Here is a 12,483-nt window from a genome sequence, read left to right as displayed (position 1 = left end):
TTGAGATTCGCAATGCTAGGCACCCTCTCGCTCCTATTCTGCTGACAGACGCCCTGAGAATTCAGATGTACAAGTCTATTCGCCACGGAGACGGCTGGAAAGGTTTGTCTCTGCATGGAGGTCGCGGAATAGAAAACTGTATCCATGCACATAGATGTTATCATGTCAAATAAACTACTGGTCGCTTTAGACAAGGTGGTAGATCAGCCTGAAATAATGTAGTATGCCATCAAAGACAGCCTGAAATGGCCACAGAGTATATGCCTAATCCTAAATTTCACCTTTTAGCTGTGTGCACATACTCAGCCCGTGGCGTTCACAGTGATTGTCCCTAGCCATTTGTTAGCACATGAACAGTCCATCCTAGCTACTGCCAGGGAGGATTTGAGGCGGATTGCTCATCTCGGACTCAAATACTATTATTGGCCATGATGAATTGCATCTGCTCGGCAGTGAGCCCAGACTGCGTCTGGTGGAAACAGGATTCCGGCCGATTCATCGCAGCAAGTACCAAGTCATGTTTTGATGGAAGCTGGAATAGATGAGTGGCAATCTGTGGCCGGGACACTGCGATGACGATGTCCGGGGATGAGATTGCATAAGAATGCTGCGACTGGATAATATGTCAGCTATCAGTAATCATAGCATGGAACAAAGCAACAGAAATGAAACAAACGTGATAGTGAGGGAGGGAAGATCGTTGATACTGTATTAGGGAGTAGTTGATCCTTTCCTTCGCCCTCATCTGTATTACTTTATTCTTCTTCTTCTTCTTCTCTGTGATTGAATCGGCGCAGAGGCCGTCACCAAAATATAAAATAATGGGACGGGTGAAGAGAATTTAAATAGGGTGTAAAGCGTCCCAGGCGAAACCGAAGTGGTGTAGGTAGTGATAGTCGGATTAGAGGGTATCGTCGCGCAAAGCTTCCTCATCCAGCATCTCATCAGCCCAGATGCCGACTGTCCGGAGGGCTTGGACGGCGGTGCGGACACTCTCAACCCATAGTCTGGATCCCTGTGGTGCCGGCATATCCTCAGCCAGGCGGACGATCTCACACCATCGTTCAAGCTCGTTGCTCAACACCGGGCGGGCCTCAGATGGAATGGCCAGGGGGGCCTGCGGCGGAGTCTGGAAGTCTGTGGGGGAGCTCGACGCATTCGGCTGGGCTGGTTGGCGTCTTGAGGGGGTCTGGGGAGGGGGGGTGTCCGCCAGGGGCGTGAAATTGGGGATGGAGGGCCTGGGGGCATCCTGCCGAGGAGATGGGATGTCGAGCTCGTCGCCGAGAGACAAGCTTGGTGCAGCCTCCGGGGCGTCGCGGCCAGTCTCGGGGGTCTCCTCCTCGTCCTCCTCGGCTTGGTCATGGCGGAGGCGCTTGGATGCCGGCAGGGGGTTGGGGGAGGTCTGCCTCTTGCGGCCTCGCTGGTGGTGGAGGGAGCTGTCGTCGGGGGAGGACGGGGGAGGGAGCCATCCCAGTTCTTGCTGCTCCTCTCCTTCTTCGCCGGGGCCGTCTTCAGGGGCTTGGGCTGGGACTGGGACTTGGACTTGGGCTTCGACTTGCGGCTCGGGGTCGGTTTCCAGCTTGGGCTCGGCTTGGTCTTGCAGCTCGCCGTCGGTTCCCAGTTGGACTTCGGGGGCCTGAGCGGCTTGGGCTTGGACTTGGGGGATGTGAGGGGCGAGGCCGGCTGGCGGTGCTGGTGTGGGCGTGTTGGAGCTCGAAAGACGTTGAGGGCGGAGTCCTACAATAGTAATTAACTGATTAGTATAGTGTCTTGAAATCAATTCAGAGCTATTAAGAAAATAGCGCATTGGAGGTGTATTGCGCTATGACACAGGTAATATTGCGAGTAGATGTAGGATTAGGTACTTACGATCAGCGGCTTTAGTGACGTCGGCAGGGATTGGTGATGGCGGAGTCGTTGCGTCCTGATGGCGTTGCAGCATCTCTTGTCGAATGGCTTGGAAGAGAACTGCGGGCTGGATGCGGATGGAGGCGTCGTTGCGCGGGTTGAGGAGGCTGTTGAGCAGACGCAGGGATGGGGTGCTGGTCAGGACTTGAAGGCCGAGCTCGAACATAAGGTCGTCTTCAGTAAAAGATCCCACGTTGCCTTTCAGAGCATTATAACGTCTTTTAACTTCAACGCCGACATTATCCCGCATCCTAGTCCTCTGGGCCTGGAAAACCACAAACAGCGCAAAGGCTAGCTCATCATGTCGGAGCTGGGCTCGGAGGAATGCGACGAAATCGCGAGGATCGTCAGTTGAAGTCGCTGTAGGGGGAAGCCATCCCGGTTGCTGAGACTGCGCGACATGTATCCGCCAGGCATGGGCATAGTGGTTCCTGTGAAGCGTCGTCCATAGCCCGGGAATGCCATCCGGTCCGATCTGTTGCGCTGCGTGGATATCATGGGCCATTCGAATCTGGGTCAGATAGTAGGACACATCGGCGTTAGCCTCAATCTTGCGTCGCGTAGTGAGAGCCATGGCTAGAGAGGGTCTGGAGGATGCGAGAAACGAAAGTCGAGTAGTCAAACAACCAAAAAAGCCAAAAAGCCAAAACGAGCGACGGCAGAGCGAATGCGATGGCGATGTCAAGGGCAGGGTCCGGCGTCACGATAGTCACAGTTCAGAGCATCAGGCAAAACAAAACATAGCACCACAGCAACGGGCGCAGTGATTTGCAATCAATTGAGGTAGGATGGCTATTGCTGTGCCGAGCAGTATTGCCGCAGCATCAATATGTCAGTTGCTCGGGCGTGCAGGTTCGAGATCCTCCACTATTATTGAAGAAGGAAACGATGTGAGTGAAGTCGATAAAGCGTGGTAGGCAGGTAGTTACTGGGTAGATTTTACTTGGGGCCATGTGCTGGACGAGTTTAAGACCCCTTGGTTAGTAGCTACCTTACCTTGCTTACCTCGCAAGAGTAGGCGCCAGAATGATTGCGACGGTGCCGCAGTGATGTCAGGCAAGGTGCAATGGGGAGTAAAGGACGTGAACCTGCCTTGAGGTACCTCAGGAAAGGTGAAGTAAGGTGCAGTCGGAACGGGAGGGGTCATCGCCGGCCAGGACCCACTTGATCCGGTCGTGGCTCCGGTCTCGTTCCGTTCAGTGTTTCCATTGGACGTCCGCAGTCCCCACTTGCTGTTTCTGTCCCTGGCCACTAAAGTACGTCAACCAACACCTTCCTTTCACCCAAGGAGGCAGGACAGACTTCTTCCATCTCCATGTCACCTGTCACGATGACACTCCCTGAATTGCACAAGGCAGGTAGCTTCCCTCATGTCACCACACCCTGCGGACCTTCTAACATCTGTCTCGCCTTCCCACTTCCATCCCTTTTCTTCCTTCTTCCCTTCCAACCTTTTTTTCACATTTTGCCGTCTGCGGACACACCTTTCTCCCACATCAACCTCGACAATTTCGGCCGTCGCTCATCTCTGGGCAATTGACCTCGACACCTACCGGCGATCTTGGGACGCACCCTCTGGAGACTTCATTCGCTGTTCGGTGGCAACTCATCAACAATCAACCACCAGACCGAACCAAGGAGCTTTATCGACTGGACGCCGGCACGATGAACTCAGGTAGGCAAGCCCTCCCCAACACCACAATTGAGCGAGACGCAGGCGACACTGACCTTCTGTACTCCTCTCGTACCAGCTCCAGGACCAGCCGCGCCGAACTCGCTGGCTTTGCTCCCTACTGCGCTTCCGGCAGACCCAGTGACCGACATCCGCAGCCTTTTGCCCGAGCTGAAGGCCCTCCTCAATTCTGCTACCAACGCGAACGATGATGCGATTCTCGAGATTTGGCTCCAGCTTTGTCGGACAATGGCCTTCCTTGGACCCTCCACCGACCGCTTTCCCCAGAATGCGATCGGGGTTACGCTGCGGACCGTAGCCAACGCCGCCGAGTCGGTCGTCGTCATTGCCCACTCCCACCTTTCCGACAATACATCACCTTGTGGCCGCGCTCAAGAAAGAACAGAGACACCGCGAGGAAACCCACAGCAGCCGAGCGCCACCTAAAAGAAAGCGACATGGGCCTGGGACCGACCGTGTTCAGTTACGAGAAAGATGGGATAGAACAAAGCGCTCAGGTGGAAGCGTCAGTCGAAGACAACTTGGGGGATAACTATCGTTTTGTGGTGGCACAGCGGAAGAAGTACTGAGCAGGCCTTGGGCGCGATACTTAGTCACCAGTTCTTTTCTCGAAAGGGAAAAAGGGGGGGAAAAAAGATTTCGTCCACGACTGCCCGTTGCCCATCTCCCGTTGCCCGTTGCCCGTTGCCCGTTGCCCGTTGCCCGTTGCCCGTTGCCCGCTGAGTCATCATTGCCCTGACCCAGGTTCCTGCCCACTGCCCAAATGCCCACTGTCCAAGGTGGTCCTCAACTTTCGATCCAACAAACCTGACCACGACGCTGTGAAGGCACCGATGCCAATCTCGTGTCAGACATGGCAATTTGTCGCCCATAAATATGTTTTTGACTTTGAGGCAATGCTAACTGCGTGTCCCATTCAAACTTCAAAAGACATGGTCCATCCTCGATATCGGCCAGCAGCTTCGCTTTTGACATACTTCCAGTAGCGTGTCGCAATACTTCCTTTTGCCATTCTATCTACGCAAGCTGAAAATCTGGCATCTTCGTCCTCGCGGCCCCTGTTATCATTTTGACCCTTGTCGAACCATCCCACCTCTGGCTTCGAACTGATTCAAACATTCATATGCTTCGCTCCTTTCTTTGCTGTTGTATTCTAGGAGTGCAGCCGGGGGATTTCTGTCTAGCATCCATTGGCCATAAAGTACACGGATATATTTACTCATTTCTTGCTGTACGACGGCGAATGATGGAACGCAACAAGAGCCTTTGAGCAGAAGAAAGAAATACCGCTCTCCGGGGCTCCAGGCCTTTGAACTGAAACACGGTCGTGGCGAGCGGCAGACGACCAAGCCACCAGATGACCAAGGCGCCTCAGCCTTCAGTCCTCGACTACACGCCGTACCTATGAATCACGTTTGGTGATATTCCACAAACGGACAAAGGACTTATCTTCAGTAATAGCTAGAATTGTGATTCACCACGTCAGCCTCGCGTTTGGCCAAGATTACCGCCTCGTCATGAAAGACCTGAAATCTCTGGTAGGAACCGAGGTCACCTACGATGGAGACGGAGAGGGCGCGCAAAGGCACTTTCAGCGGACCACTGCGGGTCATCAAATTCCTCAGCGGATGAGAAGAATCATCGTTACAATACCCGGCATCGTGTCTCTGCAGATCGCCACCCCATTCCACGACATAGCGCGTCCAGATTCCATCGATGCTGTTGAGATGCTCAAAGAAGGCACAGTAACGGCCAAGGGACTTCTCAGCGACCTCGGCATAATTTACCCGGAAGCTCAACTTATTACAGGAAACCACACGCCGCATACTTGAGAGATCTTGTGAAGGAAAAAGCTTAGCGAAGGTATTTAAAGTACCGTGGCTCATTTACGGGGTGTGGCTTCTGAGGACGAGCATGTCTTGAAGTCTCCTACGGCTGAAGCCATTGAATACTGCGATTATGATGGAAAGGTCCGGCATCGGGAGGCTCGTATCATGGGCCAGTGTTCACATGTCAGTACCTTCGTTCCTTACACGTCCTCTATTCTGACAGCTTGTGCAGGTTCGTATTGTGAGACCCCTGGAATCGTATTCACGCCACACCCACAACCACACTTTGAGTAGGTGCACCTCAGTTTGTTGAATAACCTTGGGGGAAATTCTGCGATGAAGCCTTGCCAATCACTCGTCCATATCCACTAGCTTTAGCATATCTTCTTGGAGAGAACAGCGCGTTACACATCGGATGTTACACCGGCGAATGTTCTGGTACGACACTGACAGCCTGGCGCCACCTGCGATAACCTGAGTTTTGGCATATCAAATGACACCACTTATGTGATGACTATTTGTAGAACTTGGATATGTTTTGCGCCAGAGGTCTTTTCCACGTCCTGACTCCTGGCGCAGCTTCAGTCGGGGAGCGGATACGCCAGCTATCGATATCTGGTCCCTCCGCGTTATTTCATGCAAGCTGATTTGTGGCGTTTCTCGGAGTACCGACCAGGACCAGAACTATGGTCTTGCCTGGTGCGAAAAGCTTGCTGCAAGACTTCGGGATATGGAACTGAAGATGCCTATCAAATAGTGTCGGTTTTTGTCGCACAGCAGAGTAATTTTGGCATCGGATTCACAGTTCTCTGCTGATGGTTGCCTGAACATGATCTCAATTTCTTTGGACGCGAGCGCAGGCTCGTACTTTGACAAGAACGAGTGAGAGACAACCGAGTCTGTACAGAAACATGGCGCTGAGAGCTCTACCACCGTTGCAACAACTGTGGAGTACACCGCGTTCCAAGAAGGACAGGAACTGACCCATCTGGAGGAGGAAAAGGGAGCAGTTCGATTGAATTCTCGATGTGTCGGAAATCTTCTGGCCTCAAAGTTAGGCGTGGAAGGGAATTAGGTGATTGAGTTTCTGGGGGACTTCACGGAACAGGAATAAATTCAGGGTCTCCAAGCTAGCATGTTACCGAAAAGTAGGGATCTCGACCTCCACGCAACGATTCGGAAAAGCATCCGGAGCTCGCAACGTTCACTACGAAAGGATACGCAGACAACAACGAGATGAGACTAGCCGCCTTACTGCCTAAAGTTGTCGGGCAGGACTTCAGGGCGCCTCTGAGACGAGTATTGAACGTGTGATGATTTCTGACTTATGTGTCAAAGAGACGGTAATCTCAAAATGTTTGGATGTCTTTGCTCAGTCTCGTGGCATAGTTTCCGTAACGGTGTTACCTGTGGTCAGAACCTTCTGATATCAACGACTGCGCGCTGGGCCCTGAGAGACAGTAAACGCATTCATTACCGATAGCTTTCAGATAAGCTCACTACCATAACACCAATGACACCATTCGCAATGGTATTTATTGGGCACAGCCGGGGCAAACAAACCTAGGTCATGAATTCATGGTGACTGGAACGGAAAGGTGTGGAAGGTTGGTCCACTGCGTCTCTGGTTAGCGTCTCGTACGAAGTCCACGAAAATTGTCCTTTACAAGCTCCATGTTGTCTACTTGCGCTTTAAGCGAGTGATTGAGCGACTGCCTGCATGGATCATGCAACGGCCAGAGGTCACAAGGTGTGCGTCAATGCTACTGTCACACATCCAGTCATCGGGCCCACGAGAAACTCATACAAGCAGTGATCTGTTCCTTAAGGTAGCTAGGAAAGACCAAGGAAGCGTCCCGGCGGGGAAACCTCAATCGTAGTCCGGGACGAAACAAAACGTGATGATTGTACCGAGCCAAGCATGCTGCAGCAACGACGAGGGCATGAAGCTTCAGTATTTGTGAAGTATGGCTAGACCGGCTCAACCTATCTTCCCTCCCAACATCCTGTGACAGTCGACTGTTGTCTTTCCTTTTTATTTTCACTTACGACCTTGATTGCAAATGGCGGAAACAAATAGCACGATATGGGCGGCGTTCTGATGACTGTTGATCGCTGTCAAGCCGTGGTCACATATCCCATAGCTTAGCCATAGAGCTTTCTCTCCCATTCCATGCTGGCCCTCGTAGAAGCCCCCTTCAGAGTCGCACCGCAGCCAACAATTTGTGCTCGCAAGCGGTAACTTGTCTACGAAAGTATGAAGAAAGCCAGACGGAAATAGCAGCCCTGCAACTTGACCTTTCTGAAACGGCGAGTATTCATTCATGTCATATTCCATCCCGTCTTTTTCAAAGAAAGGTGCCCACCACTTCAGGTTAGTGAAGCTATCATGGAAAAGGTCGCCTCTGCTCCATCCAAATGACACCATGGAGTGCTGGAGTAGTAGTCGGGTCGGTAACGACCGGTAATTTCCCGGTTGTGTATGTTTTTGCTATGATCCTGGATTGAGGGTATTCATTCAGTCTATTGGTTGAGGAAGTCACCTCCTCAGTCGGAGTCAACGGCGCGCATGTTGGTTCTCAAGGCTGATGCTCAAGACTCTGTATAAACAGCTTTGTCCGGCCGGACGTCATCAGCCGGAGTCTCTCCGTTCATCCAATACGCCAGCACCCTGTAGACTCGTAAAAGGTGTTCTCAAACCGTCAAATCCAAGCAGAGTAGAACTGGTTTAGGCAAAGAGATTGGATTCCGTCATCGCGTTTACGTCTGATACCTGCGGGATAAATTCATAGCGCTTACACACGGCCAAGATGAGGTACAATGAAAACTATCGGTCACTGAATGCTCCGGCTACTCAGTTCACTGACGAGTCAAGTACCAACACACTTTTGCACCGATTGGTCAGTCGATGCTACAAGACTGCGCAGTAGGGATCGTCCTGTTAGAGGCTGTTCCAGAGAGGTCCCCGTTGTTTCAGTGGACAATGTGTTGAGAGATTGTCAATGGGCTACAATACGGCCCAGTTGTCATCAGAACTTTGGCTTTCATGAATTATATGAAGGCTACGCAGAGGGAGTCATGTCACAATCACATTTAGGAGTGCAGAGGCGATTGACCATATCATTTCTGTTGCGAAAGCGCCGAAAACTCGTCAGCCACATGCCCCATCTGGCGGCTGACATTTTGAGTCACCTAGATCTAGACGGATGAGACGTCTATGAGAGATGTGAGAGCCTCATTCTCCCTGCACAGCTGCCATCATTTTCGCGAAACGGCGGCCCTCATGTTGATCACGTGTTTAAGTGTATTAACCGCTTTAATTGTTTCTAGAGAGACTTAATTATAATCTCTGAGTTTGCACTCAGGCTCTGGGGTTCGTTCTCCTCGCACAGCCTCAACATCCGGTCATCATTGAACACGGAATTACAAGACAGCCGCCTGGAAGCAAGGGAAAGCAAAGTCTGGCAATATTGGCTTGCCCGTCGACTGACAATAGGGCCCCAAAGACCTGTCGGTTAAGAGTCAGGCATCGAAGACGTGGACGAATTCCATCGTAACCAGGAGACTGGAAGGCTAGCAAGTTTACCTAAAATATAGGTTTCAGACTCTTCTTCTAGTGTTCTGCAGTGGCAAATATCTCGGGAACGAAGATCCTTTTTTCACATTCATGGTACTTCTCTGCCTGATGGCAAATTTTCTCAGTCCGTGAACCCGAGTCCATTCGGCCCTCGCGCCATCAGCTTCCGGCGTTCCAAAATGCCAACACCCTACATCGGTCCCGGACTGGGTGGGCACAGGTTCCGACCGAGCGGCTATGGTATGAGTAATTTCACCTTCATTCCAAGGCTGGTACCGTCCACCACACCAGAAGCCCACAGTGTTGGCCTAGGCACATCTATTTGAATTGCCTTTTCAGATCTCTCCCCTGTTCGGATATTGCTCTCTCCAAGGGTCCTCTCGGGCCTCCCCCTCCGATACTCAAGCTCTTCGTCAGGTTTCGCGTTCATCTCTCCTAAAGTAGTCTGGAGCCAGGGAATTCTGCTACAGCAGGGCCGCTCTTTGGCCATAATTCTGTCCGCCCCGATGCTGCATCCAGTAGTGGCAGGCCCCAGGGCTTATATAACATTTGACATGGTAATGGCAGAAGACCGTTATTGGGAAAGAAAGCACTTGACTGCTGACGCCGCGTGTGTATATCATACCGTGGTCAGAAGAAGCCGGCAGAGTGCTTCCACAACCCAAAGTATTGGTTTCAAGGGCAACCTGCATGCTTTCCAGTATGCCAAACTCCTTGACGAGCACTCTTCGCCCGGCGGTTCCCAATACAACAGAATAAAGGGAAATATCCAGGTCAAAGGTCAAGACAATTGACTTTTCAATTCCAGAGAAAACGGTCTTTCCGAAACTCTAAAGACACTTGATCTTCCCGCATTATAAGAATAGGTGACTCTTATGAGATGGAACATGTCTGATGATTCTGAAATTTGACAAGCCAGAAGTCGGAACAACCAGTCAGCAACTCAAGATAGGGATGAAGAGCTAGCCTCGCATCGCCCTTCTTGCGTCTTGGGACGTTATTCCATCATGCGTTTCTCGTTGCCTCTTGCAAGACTTCGGAATTCCTATTTGCGATCCATCAGAGTAAATCCTGGGGCACTTGCTGGTGATGGGTCCCACATCTCATCAGACTGGCAGAGGAGCATGGGCCTACTTTGCTCAAAGTTCAAGAAACAAAACCAAGCTCTGGCTACTGCGTAGGATTTCATTCACAGCATGATGCTGACCTCAAAGCTCCCACAGAGTTCCCTGACGGTCCTGCGGCCGTGGGTCACTGGCAAGTCCAATTATCATGATCATAACGCATCATTATTATATGATTGGAAGCCATATCTCAGGTCATGGTGCTCATGTCTGTCGCGACTTGATTTTAAAAATGGCCCCGGATAGGCCTGAGACGCAAAGCTGCTGGCAGCAAAGACGTTGTGCAGAGGTTTGTCTTTAGGGTCGCTCGAGAAGGCGAGGACTTGCTTGGAGAGATGATTGTGTTCTACTGGATATCTAAGATACAAAATTCTCTCTCTATATCAAAGTCCATGAGGTCCAGGCACCAGTCATTTAGTTCCGTGGTGCAGCAATATAACCCTTGATCAGGTTCATAAATGCGGGTGCGTCTGAGATTTACTTCCTGAGCTATCGCATTGAATCAAATCGGGTTCTGAATAATAATGGCAAAGGGAATGTGACACCTCGGGAGGGTGACATGTGCAGTTTCCCGGGGCCCTGCTGTGCCGTGCTGGAATGTCCCTCACTCCGAGAGTACCTTGTCAATGGAACGTCAAGAGCACTTCCTTTAAGCTTGCATTCGCCTCCAGCCCAGTCCCGTAGTCCATGCCCTCTTGTTTCCTTGCTCAGCTTGCCTGGGGTACGCAGCCATCTGGAGAGCTGCAGCCGTCCTGCAGTCTTTCGTGCGGCTTCTGACGAGAACTCAGTGAAAATTATCGTTGACGGGGTTCTATTAGAGGAGTTGCAGAGGAGGTGTATTGTGGAGACTTCGGAATCGCTGAGACAGGGGTGTCCCGAGTGATGCGTTGAGATGCACCGACGAGACGCAAGACGATTTCCAGAGGAATCTAGGCCGTGCGCAGAGTGTCAGCGAACAATCGACAGGAAATTTGAAGAAAACCTTGGTACCTTGTCAAACGACAATCAGCGGTCGGGAATGCAATGGGCGTCGAAAATGTTTCTGAAACTGGTCGACATGGTGTGCAATCCATGAATGAATGCTTCGTGCCTTAGTAGCCTTAGTTGAGGCTGCAATTGACAATACTGGACAGCCTGGACCGTCGGAATCTCGGTTATACGTTTTGTAGGCAAGTAGGCCGGTCGGAACAGCAATCCGCTGCATGTCGATGGGGAAACGGCTTTTTTTGCCAGACAATGAATCCGCTGCATCATTGGTCACGTTGAGGACCAGAACACTGGACAATGGCGACTTCGTGATGCACAAGCTGGGAAACGGAAAGGTGTCGAGTAGTCGTCACCGCTGACTTGACAGGGGTAGGATGTTTTGCTGCCTGGCCACTTCAACAGGGCGGAGAGAAGCAGGATTGGAAGAAGAGATGCAGGGTCCATCGGAGGTCGGGATCGAGGCTGCAAGGGTAGTATGCCCTTGAGGGGCAAGTCCTTTCTTCTGCGAGGGGTTCTTTCCAGTCACGGTCTCTGGCACCAACAAGCTGCTGCATGGGAAATGGGTTAGCCACAGCTCGCAGCATCAGTCTTCCATCAACATCTCCAGGCTGCTAACGTATGGAGATCCGCGAGACTTGAGGCTTGTGACTTTCCCTCCATCAACAGTTGCTAGATCTCATAGGTGGCTTATTCGGCCTTCACGGTTGCTCACGGCCGTCACCACGGCTCCGTCATCTGCTTCCATCACGTCCAGGGCATTCCACATCCCCAAATCAATCTTCTCATGTCATTCACATCCCATTCTAATGACTGATTTACGCTCAGAGGGCAGGGTAAACTACGGCCTCAAATTTATCAACGATCAACGCTGTCGTTCGTCAATCGCAGCATGTGTACTGCCGGCTCCGTGATCACGGGGACTCTGTGATCGGCAACCCGAAGGCTTGTGAATCTACATGAAGTAACGCGTCATCTCCTACATTACCCCATGCAGTCCCAACCATCGCAGAGCTAACACGAAGGTGTATACGGTTTGTGTTGCAGACGTCAAACCCATAGCAACCCTTGAACGCATTTTCACAGCCCCCAAAAGACCACGCCGTCAGCACCACCAAAGTTGGAAGCCCCATCTCAGGCGCGCACCCTTCTTGGAAAATAGTCTTGATCATCACCTCGAGCGCGACGTTCATAATTGAGCCTAGTACCAGTCTCAACACAGAAGACCTGGCGCCCCCAGCTGTCCCGGTGTCCACGCTCAAGCATATACTCTTCTACACCATCCCCGAAATGCTTTTGCGCACCATCACGCTTATCATCCAAGTCGCCATTTGATTAGTTCATGGCAAGACGATGCCTGCGCCGTCC

The sequence above is a fragment of the Colletotrichum gloeosporioides genome, assembly GCF_011800055.1.
Source record: "Colletotrichum gloeosporioides strain Lc1 chromosome Unknown consensus_53, whole genome shotgun sequence".
Taxonomy (NCBI): domain Eukaryota; kingdom Fungi; phylum Ascomycota; class Sordariomycetes; order Glomerellales; family Glomerellaceae; genus Colletotrichum; species Colletotrichum gloeosporioides.
Note: the sequence above shows the minus strand (reverse complement) of the source record.